Source organism: Arvicanthis niloticus, chromosome 2 (genome assembly GCF_011762505.2).
Source record: "Arvicanthis niloticus isolate mArvNil1 chromosome 2, mArvNil1.pat.X, whole genome shotgun sequence".
Classification (NCBI taxonomy): Eukaryota; Metazoa; Chordata; class Mammalia; order Rodentia; family Muridae; genus Arvicanthis; species Arvicanthis niloticus.
The window spans coordinates 112,389,644-112,411,319 of record NC_047659.1 but is presented as its reverse complement, the minus strand read 5'-3'; the positions used below and the strand labels follow the sequence as shown (position 1 = coordinate 112,411,319).

General features: G+C 40.7%; 1 protein-coding gene and 1 pseudogene across 12 annotated transcripts in view; both read right to left on the bottom strand.

The window, feature by feature from the left end:
• Positions 1-21,676, bottom strand: part of Macrod2 (mono-ADP ribosylhydrolase 2) — a 1,857,339-nt gene that overhangs the window by 31,006 nt on the left and 1,804,657 nt on the right. The gene's annotated exons all lie outside the window — the stretch shown is intronic.
• On the bottom strand, positions 10,393-10,750 carry LOC117703287 (c-Myc-binding protein pseudogene; annotated as a pseudogene).

The window sequence follows — 21,676 nt, the reverse complement described above, 5'->3', positions numbered from 1 at the left end:
ACTAAGTACCATTTCAGCTGCAAAGGAAATTGTCTGTGTACTCTGATGTTTTTTTACTCTTGGTGACTCTGCTTGCCAGGGTACCAGAGTTTTATTATTGTTTTGTCAGTGCAGGTGACAGTCAGGCCTTCCTGAGACTATGAAAATCTGAGAACTATTTGCTTATTGACTGCTCTTTATTCCACATGCTAAAGCCATAACTGCCCTCCCCCATCAGTAATGTCAACAATTGACAGGAAGAGTCACAGGCTAAGCCTATAAGTACAAAAACAAGCACAAAGGTCCCTTCTTCCCAATACTTTTGGTCAGAGTGCTTTATCACAGGATGAGAGACATGAACTACAAACATCTCATTATCCTTCAGGGGTTGTCTCCCCTCGCCCCACCCTGTCCAGGACTCTAGGACTAACCTCCCCTAATAAATTATTTAAATTCAAGATCAGCTTTGACAGTGAGCTTGGGGAAAAGTCTACAACTGCAGATTATTTTGGTGCTGAGGGAGAAACATTACAAGTCTGAAGCCAAGCCATGCTGCTTAAGGAGCTATGATATATCTCAGTGGTAGTAGATACGTGCACAAAGCTTGCTCTCTCTCTCTCTCTCTCTCTCTCTCTCTCTCTCTCTCTCTCTCTCTCTCTCTCTCTCTCTCACACACACACACACACACACACACACACACACGCGTGTGTGTGTGTGTGTGTGTGTGTGTAAAATATAAAATATAATATATAAAATATATTTGAAAGGATAGCTCAAACAAACAAACTAACAAAGATAGCTCAAACTCATGAGTTTCAGCCTGACAGCCGTTTATACTATATTCTGAGTTAGCACAATTTTCTTCATTTCTTTTTTTGTGTGTATGATCATAACATTTAACAAATGATGGGCACTTAATTACTTTACTCATGAAAGTAAAGAATTCATGAATGAATAATTTTTCTCGGGTTTCGTGCCAGAAATTATAGGTATTATGATCATTTAAAGTTAAAAAAAAATCTGCTTCTAAAATGACCCTTTCATTGAACTCTTTATTCAGAGAGACTATTCTTTTTCTTAGTGATAGTAGAAAGTCATTCTCACATATCTTAATTTTGGAAACATTAATAGAAAAATAAAAGTCTCCTGAGATGGCATGAAGACACTGAATATAAAATCTAAGTATGAACCTAAATTTGAAATAACTGTGAAATATGTGTCCATATCCAATTAACTAAGTTGGCACATGCATGCATTGTGTGGTAAGTTTTCAATATCATCATGTGGTTTTAAAAATCTTTATAGGAAATGAATAAATTGTTTTACTCCAGGAAGGAATGTACTCTTTGAAAAAGTCTACATAACCGTCCAAGATTTCTCAAGGAAACTAGCCCAAACTAGCCCTATAGGTCCACCTGATCTCTTCCATTGTGGTCTTTGTGCCATCTGCATTGGACTACTCATGAGGTTTGTCCAAGACAGAACTCTAGGGCTCCTCCTACATCCAGTGAGTAAGAAACTAGGGCTGGATACTCCATATCATAAAAAGCTGCCTCAGAATCCACAAATCATCTGCTTATTGACAGTTTTTCACTAACATCAATCACAAGGTTTCTGGATGGCCAGTGCACACGTTTAACAAATGGCCTACCTCAAATTTATATGTAGCCCAATAGCTCTGAAGTTGGGAAAATAAAACACTAGAAACAGGATTGGTCAATGGAATGGCTCACTACAATTCTAAATGCCACATACCTACATTTCCAGGCAGAAATTCTGGGGAAAAAAAATCACTGTGTTTGTTCATTCATTCGATGAAGACTTGCCTATACATAAATTGTGTATAAATAATTTTCAAAGGTCATGAGGTTACAATGAGAAACTAAACTACCCTAACTCAAAAGTTAGTCTAAAGGACTCCCCAGCCAGGTGGAAAGGCAGAAGTTTAAGATATCTGTTGTGATTCTATTACTTGTTGGCTGGTTGGTTTTGGTCAGCTATTATTTACCAGCACAGTGATTCAGGATACGAATGTGGAAAACAAAATAAAACCTAATTCACTGAAACGTTTAAAATAAGACAGTTAGTGATAATCCCACAAGTAGTCTCTTAGTATTAGTCCAATGTACATTATCTACCTATTTACCCACCTACCTATATATCTGACTAGAAGTGAGACAGATCATAGAAAGCAGTGCTAATGTGCCCTAATGCTGGAGCCAGATTTACCTGATTTCAGTCCTGGCTAGCTGAGACAATACACAGCCAAAGACAACACTTGTGTCCCTTTGGCTTTTATAGGCGTTGTTGCTCAATCTCCTTTGCTTTCCTGCTATGATTTCCCTGTTTTGGAAGGATATAACTTACAGAGCTGTTTGTATGGGTCGGCTGTTAGGATGAAAGCTGAGGCATGTTGACAGTCTGAAGTAGAATCAGCAGGGAGGAAGAGGTGGCCATGGCCCACAGTGTGGAGGAGTGAGTGTGAGATCATCCTAGGAAATGGGCAAGAGTCGCTGCTCAGGTTCTGAGCTTACAGGCCATTGAGTCTTGCTGAGGCCAATACTACATTTTATCCCTATGAAGGATGCTAGCCTAATATTTATGTGAGCATCCTCTGAGCTTCTTCCTTTTGATTAAAAGTTGGTCCACCAGAATGAGTCATGGAAGCACTGATGGTAATATGGGGCTGAGTCATGCAGTAGATGATTAAGCTATTGAGAGGTCTTTACTAACCCACTGACATCAGCAAGCTCCAGTTTTCTGTTTCCTAAACAATGTAATTTGATTACATTTCAAGTACTGTGCTTCCTTATTTTCCTATTTATTATGTAAATTGCATATGTAAATGAAGTCGTGATAAAGATATGCAGACTTTTGTCTGTAAAGAAGATGGACATGCTGTGATGAGTGCTGAATTTAGAGTTGGTTTTCTGGTGACGGGACAGGTCTCTTTCTTCCAGTCCCATCTGTTTATGGTAGCAGCAATATTGTCTATGGTTAAGGTACAGTGTTTGATTCAGGATGAATGAACTTGTTAGACTTAAGAACACATTCTAGCTGAAATATGACAGAGACAATCAACATCCTCACCCCCTAAAAACCTATTGACTTTGAAGATCTGTGGGGCCACTTTGTATCTATTGCTCAGCAGAATTTCCCTAAGCACCTGCTATATGCTAATGTCTTTATGGATAACATAGCAGCAACTGCATGGAAATGGTCTTTGCCCTCCAGAACCTTAGATGAGTAAATTCAAAGTGACTAGGAGTTATTCTGCACTAGTATAGGCTGTTCATACATAGGCTGTGTTAGGGTGGGGGCAGTTAAGAATACTTTTCAGGGACATATTTCTAGATAAAGTTAATGGACTTTCTGAGCCCTGAAAGGTTATGCCAGAAAGAGCACAGGAGAAACAGCAGGTGCAGAGGCCTAGTTTTATTGCAAAATTCAAGATGGCAGCATTTAGAAGCTCAGCATGTGAAGTAATAACAAATCACAAACTCAGGAGGGTACAGGGTCCAGTCCTTGGAAGACTATAAATTGCCACTTGGAAGGCTATGACACCAGCAGGCTTTGGTGGGCAGTGGCACAATCAGTGTTCTGGGAAGGATTAGTCTGGCTGCTGAGGGGAGAATAATCTTGAGGGAGCAGAGAGAAGAGTGAAACAAACAGAAACTCTTCTCTTCGGTACAGACCTGGGCCATTCCCCAACTACTCTTACAGTTGGGCAGGAGCTTGATGATCAAGTAGCATCCAAAGGACCATAAGCAGAAATGATTGATTTCTGGGCTTGACACTCAAAAAGATTTTGGAGTGAACTCATATCCCATCTCCTCTGACAGGTATTGAACAGGGTTTCTTAAACCTCAGTACAGATCAGATTCACTGGTGCAACCAAAGAATACACCCCCTTCTGTGTCCTATGCTAGAGCCTCTGTTTGAACCAGCTATTGTTAGGGCCCAAGAATTTGCATTTGCAGGCAAGCCACCACATAGGACAGAGAGACTTTGAGAAACACATTGGAGTCATAGAAAGGAAAAGACCCCTGTTTCTGAACATATATAAACAGTGGTCCCTCCCACAAACTCAGAATCACTTTGCCAATGAGCAAGAAGTATGCTTTACTCACCTGAAGGCAGTAAAATTTTGAGGTTGTTTCCTCAGTTTGTCTACATAATATAGGAGGCACTTTTCTTAGGGTTTCTATTGCTATAATAAAACACCATGAGCAAAAGAAACTTTGGATATGAAAGGATATATGTGTGTGTGTATGTGTGTGTGTGTAAAAGATACACACACAGAGATATATATATATATATATATCATATATATATATATATGATATATATATACCCTGGTTACAATTTATTACCTAGGGAAGACAGCGCAGGAAATCACTGCAAGAGCACTGAAGCAGAGGCTATAGAGGAATGCTGCTTACTGGCTTGCTCATGGGTTTTCTCATACACTGCCCACAGTGAGCTGGATCCTCCCCACACTAATCATCAAGAAAATGCATCACAGGTCAATCTGGCTAGGACATTCTCTCAAGATATTTCCAGGCCCAAGGGACAAACTAGAAAGGAAAAAGAATGAGATATTAAATGCTAGAAAGTTGGTAATAATTACAGAAGCAGGGTGTCAGATGATAGAAGCAGGGAGGCAATATTAAGGTTAAGTTTTAGATGCTAAGAGAGAAGAAGATGATGAGCAGACATGCATATGAGCAGACACAGTTTTGATGAAGATGCAAAACTGCATATTTTCCCTTAACTGACCTTTATTTTCTCAGCAAGGTGAAAAGTAGGACCATGGGAAAGGAGAAAGGATTTGTAGACAAAAACAAGGAAAAGAGAAAATTGGAAATGCCTGTTGTAAGGAGTATGTGGGGGGGGGGGGTGGTGTGTTGTCAAAATGCTGACTCACAGGGCTTATTAATTGTAGATTCTGGGTGAAGCTATCATTAAGCTGGTGCAGAGGGCATGTGAATTTCCACCCCAGAGCTTGCCGCATTTTGAATGGACGATATGAATCGATGACCTCACAGTGTTCCTTTCTCTGTGAGCCTAATGCTAGACATTTACTTATTTATTTTCCATCTTCGGCCTACTTTGCACTCATTGTCGTTAGGCTGCCCTGATCATTTCACAACGTCCACTCTTTTAATACTTTATTCTCTATGGTTCACATTGCCCATTCTCTGAAACGCATTGATCCTGATGGAGATGCCTCTGGCCTTTCTAAAGCTTCCTTGTAGCTTAGCTAATACCTGTGGAAAGTTGTTAGACACTACAAGCTGTGAGAGACCTGGAGGGAGGAGTGACTATGAATTCAACATTCTTCCTGGCCAGATTCTCTCACAGGCTACAGGAGATGGACTTTCCAAAACATCATTTCAGCTCCATGGGCTGATGCTATCCTGCAGGGAAAAGTCTCAGGACCTTGATTGCTGGACTAATGAAATCCATTAGTTCTCACATATAATGTAGGTCCCGGCTGTGTGACATGTATTGTGGGCCTCTAGTAATACAGTGATCAAGATGAGGAAGCTTTTTTTATTTTAAAAAAAAAAAAAAAAAAAAAAAAAAAAAAAAAAAAAAAAAAAAAAAAAGGCTATCCAGCTGGAGTAATTGGAGAGGGGATTTACCTAGGAATGAAACTTCAGATGGGGACCTGGCTAAGGGATCCAGTTATAAGAACATGAAGTAGCATTTGTTTCCCTGAAGGAGGCAGCCTTGGCACTCATGTTCCCAGTGGTAAATTAGCCTGCACCAGGGACAGAAGAGTGGGTTAAAAAAACAAAAAACAAAAAACAAGAGGGTAGCAGAGAAGGCTAAGAGGTAGACTGATGGGTATGAGGAGACCAGAAAATTGAGTTTCATTTTCATGAGGTAACTTAGAACCTGAACAAATGAGTTTAATTTTTGGAACCCTATCAGTTCTGCATCACAAAACATCCAAACAGACAAGCAATTCTGGTGAGGACAGATCATCTCACCCTAGCGTCACCTAGTCACACATGGTGTATATGCTGAAAGCTGAGCACTGTTTTGGATTTTAAGGACTCAGAAACCAAGACTCAGAAAAAATCTTCTGATCCAGAGGATGTTAGGAGTTTTAAGCGGGAACATTCAGGGAAAGAAACAGTAAGTGTAAAAACTCTTGGGTAGGGACATGCCTATATCGTAAAGGAAAGCACAGATGTAAGGGAATAAAGGTAACTCATATCAGGGAAATAAGGGGATGGGGTGGGGGGAAGGGTCACAGTCACAAGTGCCACCATAGGGACATGGCAGAATTACCTTTTACAAAAGACTGGGGACAGATTTTAAAAGTGAGACATTCATGTATTGTGAAAATGTCATCCAGATGTGGTATGATAAACAACATCCAAAGATGAGGTTGGGGGATTAAATAAGTTATTGCAGTAGTTGATGCAAAAGTTGGCCATGGCTGTTGGTGGCAATGGGGAAGGTAGGAGATGTAAGATATTTTACAAATAAACTAATAAGTGTTGCTGAAGCTGTGGATGAGCAGTGTTTGGAATAATGAGAAGAGGCCAAGACAACTCCAAAGCTTTGGATCTAACCACTGAGCATGATGGAACTGCCAAGTGCTCAGATGAAGCTTTGCAAATGGGAGCAGACATTAAAAGCTCAGTGTTGGAAAGAGTAATCTGGAGATGTCTGGAAGGTATTCCTCATAGGAAGCTTTATTATTAAAAAAAAAAAAATGTAGAATTCGGTGGCATTACCACGAACAGAAATAGAACTTGAAGTTAACAGGTCATTTGTAGAAGTGGAATCAAATCAAACAGCAACGTTTAAGAAGAAAAGGAGAAGAGAAAAGAAGTTGGGGAAAGGATCTAAGTAAAGACATGCAAGCAAAAAATCATCGCTACTAAATACTGCCTTCCATTCTTCCTCCCTCTTACCTTTCTACAAATAGAGAATGATGCTTGGCTTAATAAATTGCAAAAATATTCTTTAACCCAGATGGACAGCACCCAAGGACCTTTCATAGGGCCACTGGTTACCAAGGAAGGCAAAGGTAGAGTCTTTGGCTGTAGGGACTCCTCCCCCAAAGATCAAGCAAAAAAGACAGGTGCAAAGAACACTACAGCAGATGCTTTGGCTGGGATAAATGGGAATGAAAGGGAGAGTGACATGGCCTAGGGATATTGAAGAAGTTGTCTGGTTATTTTTTTTTTTTTTCTTGGCTTCTTTTGAACCCAGATGGTGATCCGGTTCCCCTCCCCTGAATCCATCACACAGACTCTTTGAGAATAGTAAGGCTTGTTACTGTGCAAATGAAAATGTGGGAAATTTGGCCTAGCTCTCTACTAATTCACACAGGACTTGTAGTTTAAGACAACTAGTTGTCTAACCTAGGGAATATAGTTACCAGGCTATTAATGCTAACATCTTCGGTGTAACAAAGCTGCCACCTATGTATTACGACTGCTTGGGCAAAGTCCTCACGTGGTAATAAAGCTGAACTACACTACAAGGAGGTCCATATTTTAATGTTAATGATGGTGGTGAAAAAAGGTAGGAAACTTCTAAAGACAAATATTGACATTACCCATACTGTAGTAAATGCCTTGATATTTGATATGTTAGGGACTGATGGGATTTGTATCAGTATGTGACCCCCCACCCCCCCACCTCATTTTGAAGTTTTTACAGAAGTCATGGGACAGCATTGATGGTAAAGAGCTAGCTGATGGTAAATGGGTACAGACAGAATGGGACTTCCCCTCTCTACGATTCAATTGAATGTTCTGTTTACCTAGAGTCTTTCTCAACAGCTATTTCTTAGAACATCTGAATGCCGTGCAGCTGGCTCATAGACCAAGCCATCTGCTCCAGCCTTCTGGCACTAATAGAATGCCATTACTTACAGTCATGGTCAGAAGAATCTGCAGGGTGGTAAATTGGAATGCCACTCTGTGAATTCTCTGTAAACATTTCTTTCCCTATATCTCTCTTGGGAGTGATACAAAACTTTCAAGACTATAAATATAGTGACACTTGGTAGGCTGTTTGTTACTAAAATGGAAGCACTTGGCCATGGAAAACTAGAACATTGTCACCTGGCCATTTAACATTGCTGCAAGCAAGTGCTGTAGTTTTCTTATATGCTATAGTAGTTCTATTTAAAAAAAGGAGAAGAAGAAAGAAAGAAAAAAACAGAAAGCCCATTTTGGGAACAATGCATCCAAACTGTCCCTAACCATGCATCACAGTGGTATCCCAAATATGAACTTTAATATGTACTTTTTAGTAGATAGAGGACATGGCAAACCTCAGTGGGGCAGTCCTTATTCCGATCTCACTCCACACATAAGAGACCGGTGTGATGACTATTCTTGGTTGTCAACTTGACTACACGTAGAACTGTAACAGTAGAAGCACAACTGATTCCTTGACGAAAATGCTACTCATGCTTTAAAACTCAGCCCATAGACAGCACTGCCCACCAAAATGAAAACAAAGACCTAATCCATCAACGTCCATAGTTCTGAGAAAGTCTCTAAATATACTAACCTTAATTGTTGGCTTCTATGCTTCTGCTTTTGGCTAACTGTTCTTGTTAACTGAAGTATGTCACTTCAGAACATAGTTTTTATGCTTAAAAGGTCTTCCTCAGAAAGTTTCAGGGCAATCTTAGGATTCTGAACACCCAGCGTAGTCACTGGCAAGACAATAAAGACTTACTATTGGCTTAAATCTATGTTCCAGTAGTTTTCTCTGGTGACTACTCTACAATTGAATGAACAATAATCCAGAAATAGAGGGCACATCTCTGAGAGATAACTTTCTTGGTTTTAAGGAGGTGAATCCACTTCTAGTCTAGACCTTTGATATAGGAAATCACAAACTTTTGATCTGGATCTTGGGGTGGGAAGACAGACCTTTAATCTGGGCCACACTTTCTTCTGGAAGCCTCAGTAAGAAGATAGAAAGAAGAACTTTGCTCTTTGCTTGCTTATGCTTGCCTTGTTTCAAATTCATTCCTTTATCAGCATTAGAGCCTACTTTTTGGGATGACAGTGTCTACTGAAGACCAGCGGAGATATTCAATGCTGTGGACTGAGTGGCTTCTGGATTCATAGACTTTCTGTTCAAAGCCTACCATTACTGGATTAGTTGCACCAAAGCCTATAGTGATTCCAATAAACCCCCTTTCTATACATACAGAAAGCGACTCATTCTCTAAATTCCACCACTCTAGAGAACCCTGCCTTTTCACTTAAACAATCTAGATTGTGTTAGTATTTTATTTTCTTGCCTTGGGTAAGAACTGCTGATTTTCTTTTCTCTTTCTTTCTTTCTTTTCTTTCTTTCTTTCTTTTTCCTTTTTTAACCATTTATAAATCTTTCATATACATTCTCTCATTTGGCCTCACAACAACTCTGTGAGGTAGGCAGCAAATGTTTTCATGGTACAGATGAGAACAGTGGAGCTTAACAGACCTGCCCAGGCTTCTACAGTTAGCAACAAATCTGTATATCAGTCTCTGGCCTAAAAACTTAACACCCAACCTTCCCTTTACTTGCCCTACCTACTTCACAGGAATAATAAAGATAAAATGAATTCAAGGCTCAAAAAATATGTTTGAGGGGGAAGGAAATCACTGTATAATTACATGCTGTAATTATCTGTGAAATAATGGTTCATCCCCCTTTCCCATCCCAGTTTGTGTATGAACCCAGAATTTTATCTCTCTTCTGTGCTCAACTAAGGAAGGAAGGAAGGCAGGGTAAGAGTGTAGTTCTGTTGGAAGCTATGTAAATTACAATCAAGGTAGCTGCAGCATTATGCAAACTGAACAGCATTATGTAACCAGAACGCACTAAAGCACACACAGCAAGGCAGCATTATCAGGTGGGCATGATTGCATAGAAAGAAACCGTGGTGTCACAGTTCATACTGGCACACACAGTTATCTAATGCAAAGTGGTGGCAAAGAAGAGTTGTTTGTTCTCTAGTTCTATAAAAGAGCAGAAGATGCATGGGAACCCATGTAAAAGCATTGTACATCCCAGATATGTCCAGTAGTCTACATGAAATAAACGCTGTCAAGAATGAGTGTGCCTACTATGCTCAAGTCCTGGACCAAGGAATAGCTCCATGCTCAATCTCCTAGATAAAATACAACCAGTACCATCATTCCTAATTGGATAATAAATAATGTCTTTTAAGGTGAAAAGTTATGTGGCTCTTTAGCTTTTCTTCAAGATCTACTTTGGATTCTCCTGCTTTAAGACTCAAAGAAAGTTATATGGAGTCTTTATTAGTGATTCTATGTATATGTGTTTATAACAATAAAGTGTGATGAGTGAATTTAACTTCTTAAAAGTTTATAGCATCTTTTCAGGAAAGACCATATACTATATACACTATCCAAGTGATACAACACCAGTTTTCAGTGTCTTTTCAACTGAGAAGAATTCTATTCAGCACGCTTCTCCCCCTGAGGTGGTTCACACTGAACAAGCTTTGCTTTCAGTTTTTTATTTTCTTCTAAAGTAGCTTCATATTTCTCTTTCATTTCTGCCAATTCTAGGCGAAGCAGCTCTATTTCTGGGTTTTCCAGGGTAGCAGCTCCTAAGTGATGCTTTAAAAAATCCAGAGCACTGGTGGGCTTCTCTGGTTCTGCATATAAGGCTACCAACACTTTTGTCAGTGTGTTCAGCACTCCGACTTCTCCAAGTACCTCTGGAACTGCTCGTGCTTCAAGTCGGCGGCTTTGTAATGAGTCATAGTGACAGCCACAGCCAAGCTGCTGATTTTCTTATGATCAGTGATGCTATATATCACTTAATGGATAACTTCTTAGATTTTGATGGGTAACACAGTGGACTATAGTTTTTGTTATCTTTAACTAATGAATACATCTAACGGTACTTGTTCTTCAACCTTTCTGCTACGTGTTTATTCTTCCAAGAATATGAATGCTAAGTTTGGGGAGTTAAGACAGATTCACCCACCATTCACTGTCTCCACAAAGAACCAAGAAAATGAGCATGCATATACCTTTTGAAGTAGCTGACTGTGAGATAAGACACTGGAAGCCAGCTTGAGAAAAACTAGAACTTCATCTAACTCAGAGGTCCAGTACTACAGCACAGAAAGATTAAAAAAAGATAAAGGAAGATATTCTAGCACATATTCCCATGCTCCATAACCAGGAAAGGGGGAAGCTTCACTTATGCATGGGTGAAGGTGAAAAAGTATCTCAGCAAAATTATCAGAATGGGCATTGTCAGTCCTAATGGCTACTGGGGAGTTCTGCAATCCCCAGAGGTATGCTATTCTCTTAAACTAAATGTGCACAATACCTTGCATTTGGAAAATGATGACATATCATCTCCTAATGAACAATGAGCTCTGGGTGCTAAAGCCAGAAGCTAACTTGAAAAAGGAGCTATTGCATGAATTTGGACTGTTCTAGGGGTCAGAAATCGTTCATATTTTCATCTCTCTGGTGGTTTGGTGGAAAGTTAACCTAATGAATTCATTATATCCCAGCAGACTGCATCTGACTCAAAATCATTAGGAGTTCTGTATTGTAGTTCCTGGGTGTAGTGACACAGTCATGGAAGATTGTATTAAGGCCTGCAAGACCCAGAATGTCAGAGGAGCTTTCCTTCGAAGACCAGTGTTGGGGGAAGAGTCTAAGATTCCACTGAAGCCATGTTAACAGAGGCATGCAGAGGCAACCTTAAGAAATATCACTTTTCATAAAAACAGGGCTAAGGAGGTCTGGAGAGGTATTTTTCCCAGGTCTCAGCATGGCTCAATTCACTTTTCTGCTTGGGAAGTACTTCTTATTATCAATGGAATGAGAAAAACTCCTGGGTGTGCATAGCCAGAGGAGGTCCTGAAAAGAACTGTGGGTATCCTGAGATGTGTCCAATCTCTACTCAAAGCCTGGTAAGGAGGGACAGATAGAAATGGCTGTTAGAGAAAGGCACCAGTCATTGCCACATCCATAGGCGTGAATATCCAGCGATCTGTGAGAGCCTACTCATGGGTGAGTACTTACAGTAACAGCAGCAAGGACTGTGATCTGTTTTATGTGCACCTATTCTGACCACACACTGGGGTTCCTGATACCACCTTCTGAAAAGTAACTGGGTCTGTACCATTCTTTCATAAGAAGACAAGATCTTCAGGCCTCCTGTTACTACTGCTATAACCAGTACCAGAGATACCAACAAGCATCATAACAACACCAGCAGTGCCTGTGGACTGTCTCCATTTCCCAATAGGAGGTTATTGTAGGAGTCTGTATACAGGGAACACCTCTCTCTGCACTCTCTCTTCTGGAACTGCTGAAACATTTCCACTTTTGTACAGCCTGCAGAGACAGTGAGTCTCTTCAACTCTAACATAATGTATATGCTGATGTCCAGAGTCATTAAAGGAAGCTACAAGTAAATCCTACATTCACTTCTATGTGAAAATAAAGTTATTTTTGCATCATAACCCATACCCTCAAGGCATATCTTCAGAAGAAAGCCATTTGCTTAGAAGAGCCTCTACTAAAGTTACGCAGAGAGACCTGATTCAACAGATAGAGAAATCTCAATGTAAGAAGGTGAGAAGTGCTGCCAACCAAGGTGCTGTTACAGATCCAAGAAAGTACTACCACTCTCCAGTGTTATTTCAAAGAAATGTAAATGGATTCAGTGCCTGAAACGCAATTTAGCAAGAAGAATCATGAGAAGCTCCATGAACGTCAACAAAATACAGACGCACAGTTAAATAAGATAAAAAGCAAAGTGGGGTATGACTAGGGAAAAATCAAATATAGATCTCAGAAATGAAAAGCTCACTAAGTTTTATTTTTAAAAAAATCAGTTGAAAACCTCAATGACAGAGTAGATCAAGCATAAGAAATAATACCTTATAATACCTTATTTTAAAGACATGTCTTTTGAGAGATAGTGCATTAAGCCATTAAAGTTTTGGGTTTTTTTGTTTGTTTTTGTTTTGTTTTGTTTGTTTTTGCTTTTTGGAAAGAAGAGAAAAAAGGACAAGAGCATCATCTAAAATCTTTGGAACATTGTTCAATGAATGAACATCTGCATAACTGGAATTGCCCAAGGTAAAAAAAAAAAATAAAGATTACAGGCAGAAGAAATTTAGTCAGTGAATAATATCAGAAAACTTCTCTAGTATTAGGAAACACATGAGCATCTATGTATAGATGCTTTCTGTACCTAGATGGACTGCATCCCTTCCTAGACTGTGAGCCACTGTACAGAAGAAGAGTTGTTATTTTGCCTTCTGTTTCCAGCTGCAGTCTGTAATGGTGGGGAAGGCATGGCACCAGAGGGCCAGGGCAGGAAGGTGAACTACAAATGTGAAGAGGAGAGAATGAACTGGAAGTAAGGGGAGGCTACGGACTCCTAAATCCCATAACGAGTGACACATTCTCTCTAGCAAGGCAGTACCATCTCACTAAACAGCATCATCTACAGGTAGCAAGTGTCCAAATACAGGAACTTATGAAGGATTATTTCCATTCAAACCACCCCATAAGACATCACATCAATAAATTGAATAGATGCAGAAAAATCATTTGATACAATTCAGTGATAGTTCCTAATAAATGCCCTGCACAAATTTGATTTAGGAGGAGAATACATCAACATGAGCTTTATAAGTCTGTTACACAGAGATATATACCCACAATTTATATATATGGCAAATCCATAGCTATCATCTTAGTGAATTGGAAAAGTATGATAGTGTTTTCTCTGAAATTAGGAACAAATCAAGAGTGCTTACTCTCACAGATGTTATCCAAACATAATGGTAGAAATTTTAGTTGGAACAATTAGAAAGAAGGGTATATATTCAAATTAATTTATGTTGGTAGACATAATTTTATATGTGGGGGAAAAACACTGCCAAGAGAATATTAGAAATGACAAATCAGTTTAGTAAAGTAGTAGCTCTGTGACATGAGAATGGAAAGGCAGATTCTGGGGCTGGAAGATGAGGAGCAGGCGGTGTGATGGAGAGCCAACCCAAATTAAATCAAGTGTGAGTGAAAGTCTCATTAGAAATCTGCTGCAGTGTACACTAATTTTAAAAGAAGATAAAATATAGATTGTAAATATCTATCTCTTTATTTCTATCTATCTATATATCAATTCATTTTCAAACTTAAAACAATCAATATACCTAAAATAAAGCCAGTCAAAATTCCAGCATGTACTGGATCAGGGAGATGCTCACAAGCTCCATCCCTAGCCCAGGAACTGTTGGCAGTGCTAGTGGCTCAGGGAGGAAGACTCATTTTCCTTTAGGGTTCCTGGTAGGTTGGTAATGCTCCAGTAGACGGCCCCAAACCCATGTACATATGGGCAGTACTAATTGGACACAGTGGGAAATAAAGAAAAAAAAATAAAAGAGAAGAAAAAAGAAGATGTGGTAGGGAAATGTGCTGGGGTGGCGTGAGAGGAGGTAGGAGGCAGAAATGGGGGGAAGGGTATGCTCAAAGTACATGTATGTATGTAGGAAATTATGAAAGGATAAATATATTTTGAAAAATCAACATATGAAAATCAGCAATTCTTACATATATCAACAAGGAACTCATAAAAACAAGTCCATCAATAATAAAAAGAATAAAACCATGTAAGGAGAAACATTAATGAAAGATCTCACTAATGAAAATTACAAAACACTTAAAGATTTTGAAGAGGTCACAAAAAATGACCCATGACATTCCTCATGTTTATGGATTAGAATTAATATTGGAAAAATACTCCAAAGCAAACTATAGATTTTATATGATCTCATCAAAATATTAATAATAGTTTTCACAAATCTAGAAAAAAAAAGTCCCAAAATTCAGAAGTACAAAAGATCGCAAACAACCAAAGGAATTCAGAGCAGTCAGAAGAAAACCAGAGGCATCATCCAGCCCAACCTTCAGACCTGGAGCCCCAATAACCAACACATTAAGGTGCTGGTACTTGTTATGTTTCAAACTTGGAACAAATGGCTGAGGTGTCAATTAGCATATCAAGGAGGACCTGCCTGTTAGGGTCTCCCTGCAATTCCTCAGCCTCTACCCGTTACAGGTCCTCTGGCTGACATATTCTGACTACCCTAAAGTTCTTCCATCTGGGGGTTGTACTATCTTTTCCCCAGCTGTCTTTCCCTGTGTAATCCAATTATTTTGGTTACCTGGCCCCTTTCATCTACCCTCTTTTGGGCTTCCTGGCTGCTATAGTTGGCTTTCCTTACTCCCCTCTCTCTTCACATGGCATAGCTCAGTCTGATCATGTCCTCTCTGGATTCTTGCAGAAGCTCTTGCCTCTGCCTATGCTCTCTTGTATATCTATAAAAAACCTCTTCTACCATACCTAGGAACAATTATGTCTTTTCCTTTTTATTTTTATTATTTTCATTCAGTACTAAAAAGAGACATATAGACCAGTGGGACAAAGAGAGTCCTGTAAGCGAACCTATACACTCCAGCCAACGGATTCTCACAGAAAGTACCAAAATGCACCCTGGAGAAAGGACAGCCTCTAAAACAAATGGTGCTTGGAAAGAAAAATACCCATATGCAGAAGATTGAAACTTGGCCTTGTTCTTCTCTCTGGACCCAAATGGATCAAAGATCTAAAATAACTCTGGAGATCTGAAACTACCTGAATAAAACATGAAGAGAATACTCTAAGCTGCTCTACTGATGATTATCTGTTTGTGATGACCCTGCACAGCCCAAGAAACAAAAGCAGAACTTGAAAAATGAGCCAGGTCAAGCACAATGGTTCCTGAATAGCAAAGGAAACAAGAGAGTGTTGCCGGGCAGTGGTGGTACACGCCTTTAATCCCAGCACTTGGGAGGGAGAGGCAGGCAGATTTCTGAGTTCGAGGTCAGCCTGGTCTACAGAGTGAGCTCCAGGACAGCCAGGGCTACACAGAGAAACCCTGTCTCAAAAAACAAAAACAAGAGAGTGAAGACAGCCTACAGAATGGGAGATATTTACTAGTTATTCATTTTATAGGGTTAACATCCAGAATACACAAAGGACTGAAACATGTATCAATAAAAAGGTAAGACAACCAATTAGAATGGGCAAAATGTTGTGCCCATTTGCTCCTTGACCCTTGCCACCTGAGGCAGTTGGGAGAACTGGACCCCACAGTCATGAGAGCAGGTGAGTCGCCCCTACCCCTCACCAGATGTGGGGCCTGCACCTTGCCTGGACTGCACAGCAGAGCTAACTCTAGTGGTAGTGGGGCAGGTGAGCCAACCCAAAGGGCAAGACTACGGGAGAGCTGGCCCTGCCACTCATCTGCCATAAGGTGACATTGGTACAGGAGTGATATCCTCCCCATCTCATCCCTCACCACCTGGAGCAGTCAGTTGAGAGAGCTATCTCTAACCCCTCAGCAGTTGTAGTACTCGGGATAGCAGGCCCTGCATCTCACTTGGGCTACACAATGGAAATGGCCTTGATGGTGAAGGCACAGGAGAGCTTGCCCTGAGGGTGTGAGAGCAGGAGAGTGGTCCCTGCTTGTTGCTGGCTGCAGTACTTGGAAGAGTAAGCCCCACACTTCAACTGGGCAGCACAGTAGAGCTGGCTCTGGTGACCTGGGAGCACATGAGCTAGTTCCCGGGGCATGAGAGCAGAAGAGCTGAGTCTACCTCCTGCTAATGGCAGTATTCGGTAGCCTAGTTGGAGAAGTTTTGGAGAGCTTGCCCTGGTAGTGTGGATAAGGGAGAACCACCAAGCTGAGCTACCACCCAGGCCCAGACCCAAGACTCTGAATTGGCCCAGTCCAAAATCTATATCATCTGTGAGCAGTTGGGATTCATGAAAGGGCCAGTCCTGCTGATCCAGAGCTGCAGGATCTCATGACAGGGCAACAACAGGATAACCAGGAGGAGTTCCGGTGAGGATCCAGTATTGATGGTGTCACAAAAGCCAGAGACCTTGAACCAGACAATGATGCATTGTAATGAAATTTGCAAATAAAGATTAAAGATGTGTGTTTGGACAGAGGGGTATACTATGGGACACACTGTGACATACAACGTGCTTCTAAGATGAGGTGTAGTTTGTGTGTGTGTGTGTGTGTTTGTGTGTTTGTGTGTGTATGTATGTGTTGTTTTATTTTGAGGAGATGCTGTAAGGGGAAAGGGTGGATATTGGGGATGGGGAGATGAGTGAGACTGGGGTGCGTGATGTGAAATTCACAAGGAATCAAAAAGAAAGTGGAAAAAAAAGCAAAATAATCTAAGCAGGTATTTTTAAAAATGGAGCAATAAACATGGCCACTAAATATATGAAAAAAAGTAAAATAATTCACTATTATTAGTCACTAGGCAAAGCCAAATCAAAACAACATACTGCCTTACTGTCGTTAAAATGGCTACTATCAAGAGAGAGAGAGAGAGAGAAAGAGAGAGAGAGAGAGAGAGAGAGAGAGAGAGAGAGAGAGAGAGAGAGACTCAGAAAAGTTGCAAATGTTTGAGGATATGGAGAAAAGTCAGTTGTAGACACTGTTGGTGGGAATAGAAATAAATTCTGCCACTATAAAGAGCAATAAGAATAGTCTTTAGCAAACCAAAAATAGATACACCTTATGATCCTGGTATCCCACCCCTGAGTATATATCCAAAGGAAATAAAATTAGCATACAGATGAGTACCTGCATGCTGAAATGTATTGTGGCTATTCACACTAAATAGCTTGAGATGGGGTGGGGGGGCGGATCAGCCCATCAGCATATTCAAGAAAAGGAAATAAGGATACATGTGTAATGGAATATTACTCAGTCATAAAGAAAAATGGATAGAAGTGGAGAGCACCAGGTAAAAGAAATAAGCTAGCACAGGAAGAGGTGCTGCATGGTTTTTTTTTTGTTTGGGTCTTTTTTTTTTTTTTTTTTTTTTATGGGCAGAAGCTTGAAAGTAGAACGGTCATTGCCAGGGATTGGGAAGGGTGCTGAGGCAGGTGGCAATAAGGGTGGTTAGGATCTGCACACTGAATGCATGAAGAGTGACATCACTGTGAAGCTCATTAATATGTACAAAAAACGCGTTAGTAAAAAGGAATCTAAGCGATATATTTTACTTTATAACCACACTAAAGACAAATAATTTATCTGAACATTAAAACCAAGAAAATGCATTTGTATAATAAAGACTATAATCAGGTATTAAAATATTCCACTCATGCTTTATTCATCAGCCTGCATATCACATTTGCTAAGCAGCTTATTACCATTTTAGCCAGTGGGAAGCCAGGAAGGCCAGTGTCACCCCATGGGGGCGGGGGGGGGGGGATGGGGTGGGGGGCTTTAGCAGAGTTTCTCAACCCTGGCTGCATAATGAAAATACCTAAGGAGATTTAAAGCATGTTGATGCCTGCTCCATCCTGAGCATCAGACTTAATTGCTCTAGTGCATGGCCCGGTGGTAGGAGTCTTGAAAACTCACTAGGTGATTTTCTTAAACAATCAAAGAGGAGACCCATCTGGTCAGAAAGGAGCAGTAAAGCAAACACTCACTCCAATGCTTTCAAATGATGGAGGTGACCAGGGAGAAGGGGAGGAGGCATGTAGGGAGAAAGAAGTTCCCTTCTAAGGACTAGGAAGAGGCTTTTCCCCATGTTCTTACATTTAGCACATACATGCTAGGAAAGAACTCCCCTATATCCAAAGCTCATCCCCAACATGTAAATTCACCCCCTAAATCTAAGCTCAGAAAACTGGCCATCACCAAAGTCCAGGCTGAATTCTCTAGATGCTCTCATACTTGCCGATGATCAGAATGTGCGTATTTGTCCCAGACAAAACACCAGGCATAGAGCTGATGGTGCTATCTAGAGACTCTGCCTGGATAGTCACTGAGGTGAAGAGCAAGCAGTCCTAAACAAGATCATCATGTAATACCACTCTGTTTTCATTTGATACATCTCCATGGCACATAATCAATGTAAAGTGTGGCCCCAGGAGTTGTGAAATGTGAACCTTGATCCTAAGAGTGCAGGATGGACCACTTGTGGAAACCATCACTCCACTGGCTCCAGGTCACACTCCACACAGGATGTCCCTAGAGTGGATATTAAGATACGGATGTTTGGGGCTTAATTTTCTGCAATGGCCTCTGGTGCTTTGTCTTCAAAACCTTCCTACCTTGCATGCCTTCCAGACTGCCTTCCCTGCATCTTTCCCCCAGGAGCAGCATTTGCAGGGTAGGCTGGTGACTCCCCTGTCTACTCCAACTCATGCTTCTTTTTCACTCACCAGGAATGACTCTTAATGAGCACAATGCATCTCCTAGGTATATCTCAGTTCAGCATCTTCTCAAAGAGTCTGGGTTAAAACTATCCTAAAACAAACTGCACAGCCCAGAAACCTTGGGACCCCTCTGCACACCAGTTTCTATTTTAGATTTTGACACCGGGGACGCTGTGTCTTCCTTGCACACACCAGGCAGAAGCCAGCATCAGCCACAAGGGCATTGTCACTGGGCTCATTTCAGGAACATGAATGTAGTTCTGACATGATTTATATAAACCATTTTTTATTTCACTTGGGGTAAGACATTCCCTCGTGAGCTTGCTTGTTTTAGTTTATTTGCTAACTCTTGCCTTCATAACCTTCTTGTTGTTTAAAAAGCACTAGCTTGGTTTTAAAGAAAAACAGTGTCTGGTGGGGAAAAAAAAAATCTAGGTTTTGAAAAGACCATCTAAGATGTGTTGAGAGAGCGTAGTTGCTGGCTCTGAGATTCTAAGGCTATGCTACGCTCCTCGTCAGGCTGCTTCTATTCCAGTTCTGAAACAGTAATCATAAAGCATCCAGACTCACAGGGCCCAGAGTATGATTGGAGGAAGAGACTGCCAGGGGATGCTAAGTCTGTCCCACATGAGGGATCAAAATGATGGCGTATCCTAAAATGATTCTCATACCTTCAAGACCTCAGGAGTACAATCTCGTATACATCTTAGGGAAGGGACAGGGAGGGGAGGCTGAGTCATTTGGGAAGACTTTCAGAGACTTCCTCATAGCTGAATGCAAAATCCACATTAAAGAAGGAAAAGCCCAAGGCAGTTTAAAATAGTAAGGCTCTGATATCCTGCTGTTTTCTGTAACTTTCATTGTCAGAGCATAGCGATTACAAAACACCAGCTCTATAGGCAAGATAAGATGGTGATAAGACAAGATATCATTCTTTTATACTCTTTGGCCACCGTGGCTGCGATCACTGGCACGTAGTTAGATATGAGGGTAGCCTCTATAAGATATGGTATCCAGAACAAAAAGTTACAAGACACTTATCCAATAGGAGACTTCTGGCCAAGGTCCTTTGAAGGTCAGCTTTCTGCAGTTAGGCTGTATGGTGCTGGCTGGTTGATCCAAATGTACCAGTACCAACATCAAAAGCCCACCTATCTCTTCCCCTTGTCTTCCTCCCTTTGCCCTTTTTTAAGAAGTGATTTTTATGACTAATAATTCTATAATTAATGATGCTGAAGATACCAATGATTATGAAGATTACGAGGAGGCAAGATGCTTAACTCTATCATGTAAAATCAAGAACAGGGGAATAAACTTACTTCCCTATCCTCCCAGATGGAATCCATCAGGAATGACACTGGAAGATTCCAATTCCAATTGTCTTTCTTGCAGGCAACTGATTTGGCAGCATCTAGGTTTCCGCTTGCCCTCAACTGGTGCTTCTAAGAACTTGGATCTTTTGGAGATGCTGAGAGCCGTGACAGGATGGGTGGGAGAAAGAATGATACAGATGATGGTAGAGATGTTTCTGTCTGTGCTCTCTAGCATGCCATGATTCCAACAGCAACAAGTGGAAGAGTTTGAGTAAATCAAAAAAGCAACTATCAAGTACAAAATTAAAGGTAAATCCTAAATCTCTAAGCCAACAAGTAGCCGAGCTCATGCCCACTTGTGCTGGTTTGCCGAGTTTCTCTAGAAATGGTGACTGCCGTTCTCAGTCACATATCGCACATGCTGTGGCATGTACTCTTTGGAACCTAACCATGAGTAAGGAGTGGGAGCACGTGGAGCTGCCTCCATCAATGGTCCAGTTCCTAGGGTTGGAGACCCTCCTCTGTGCCACATTTTGAAATTGTTGGCAATTATTATTATTTTATTTTCTAAGATAGGATTTCTCTGTGTAGTCCTGGCTGTCCTGGAACTCTGTAGACCAGGCTGGCCTAGAACTCAGGAATCCGCCTGCCTCTGCCTCCCAAGTGCTGGGGTTAAAGGCATGAGCCACCACCGTCCAGCTATTATTTTTATATGGGGACAGAATTCATTGCAACAGATAGACACACAACATCTCCCAGAAAACAAGGAGTAGAGGAACTTTTTTCTTCAAAGAGAACTCATGGTCAAAGATATCAACAGCTAGAGGAAAACTACTAGGCTTCCGGCTTGGGCAGATTTAGAAGATGGAACTAGCTAGGCTGTCTCTTCAGTGCCCTCATTATCCCACACGGTACTTGTAAGGATTGCAGTGTTTCTTAGCTTTCCTAATGCTGTGACCCTTTAATACAGTTCCTCCTGTGGTGGTGACTCCCAACTATAAAATTATTATTATTATTTTTTGCTATTTCATTACTGCATTTTCTACTGTTATGAATCATAATGTAAGTATCTGACATGCAGAATATCAGATATG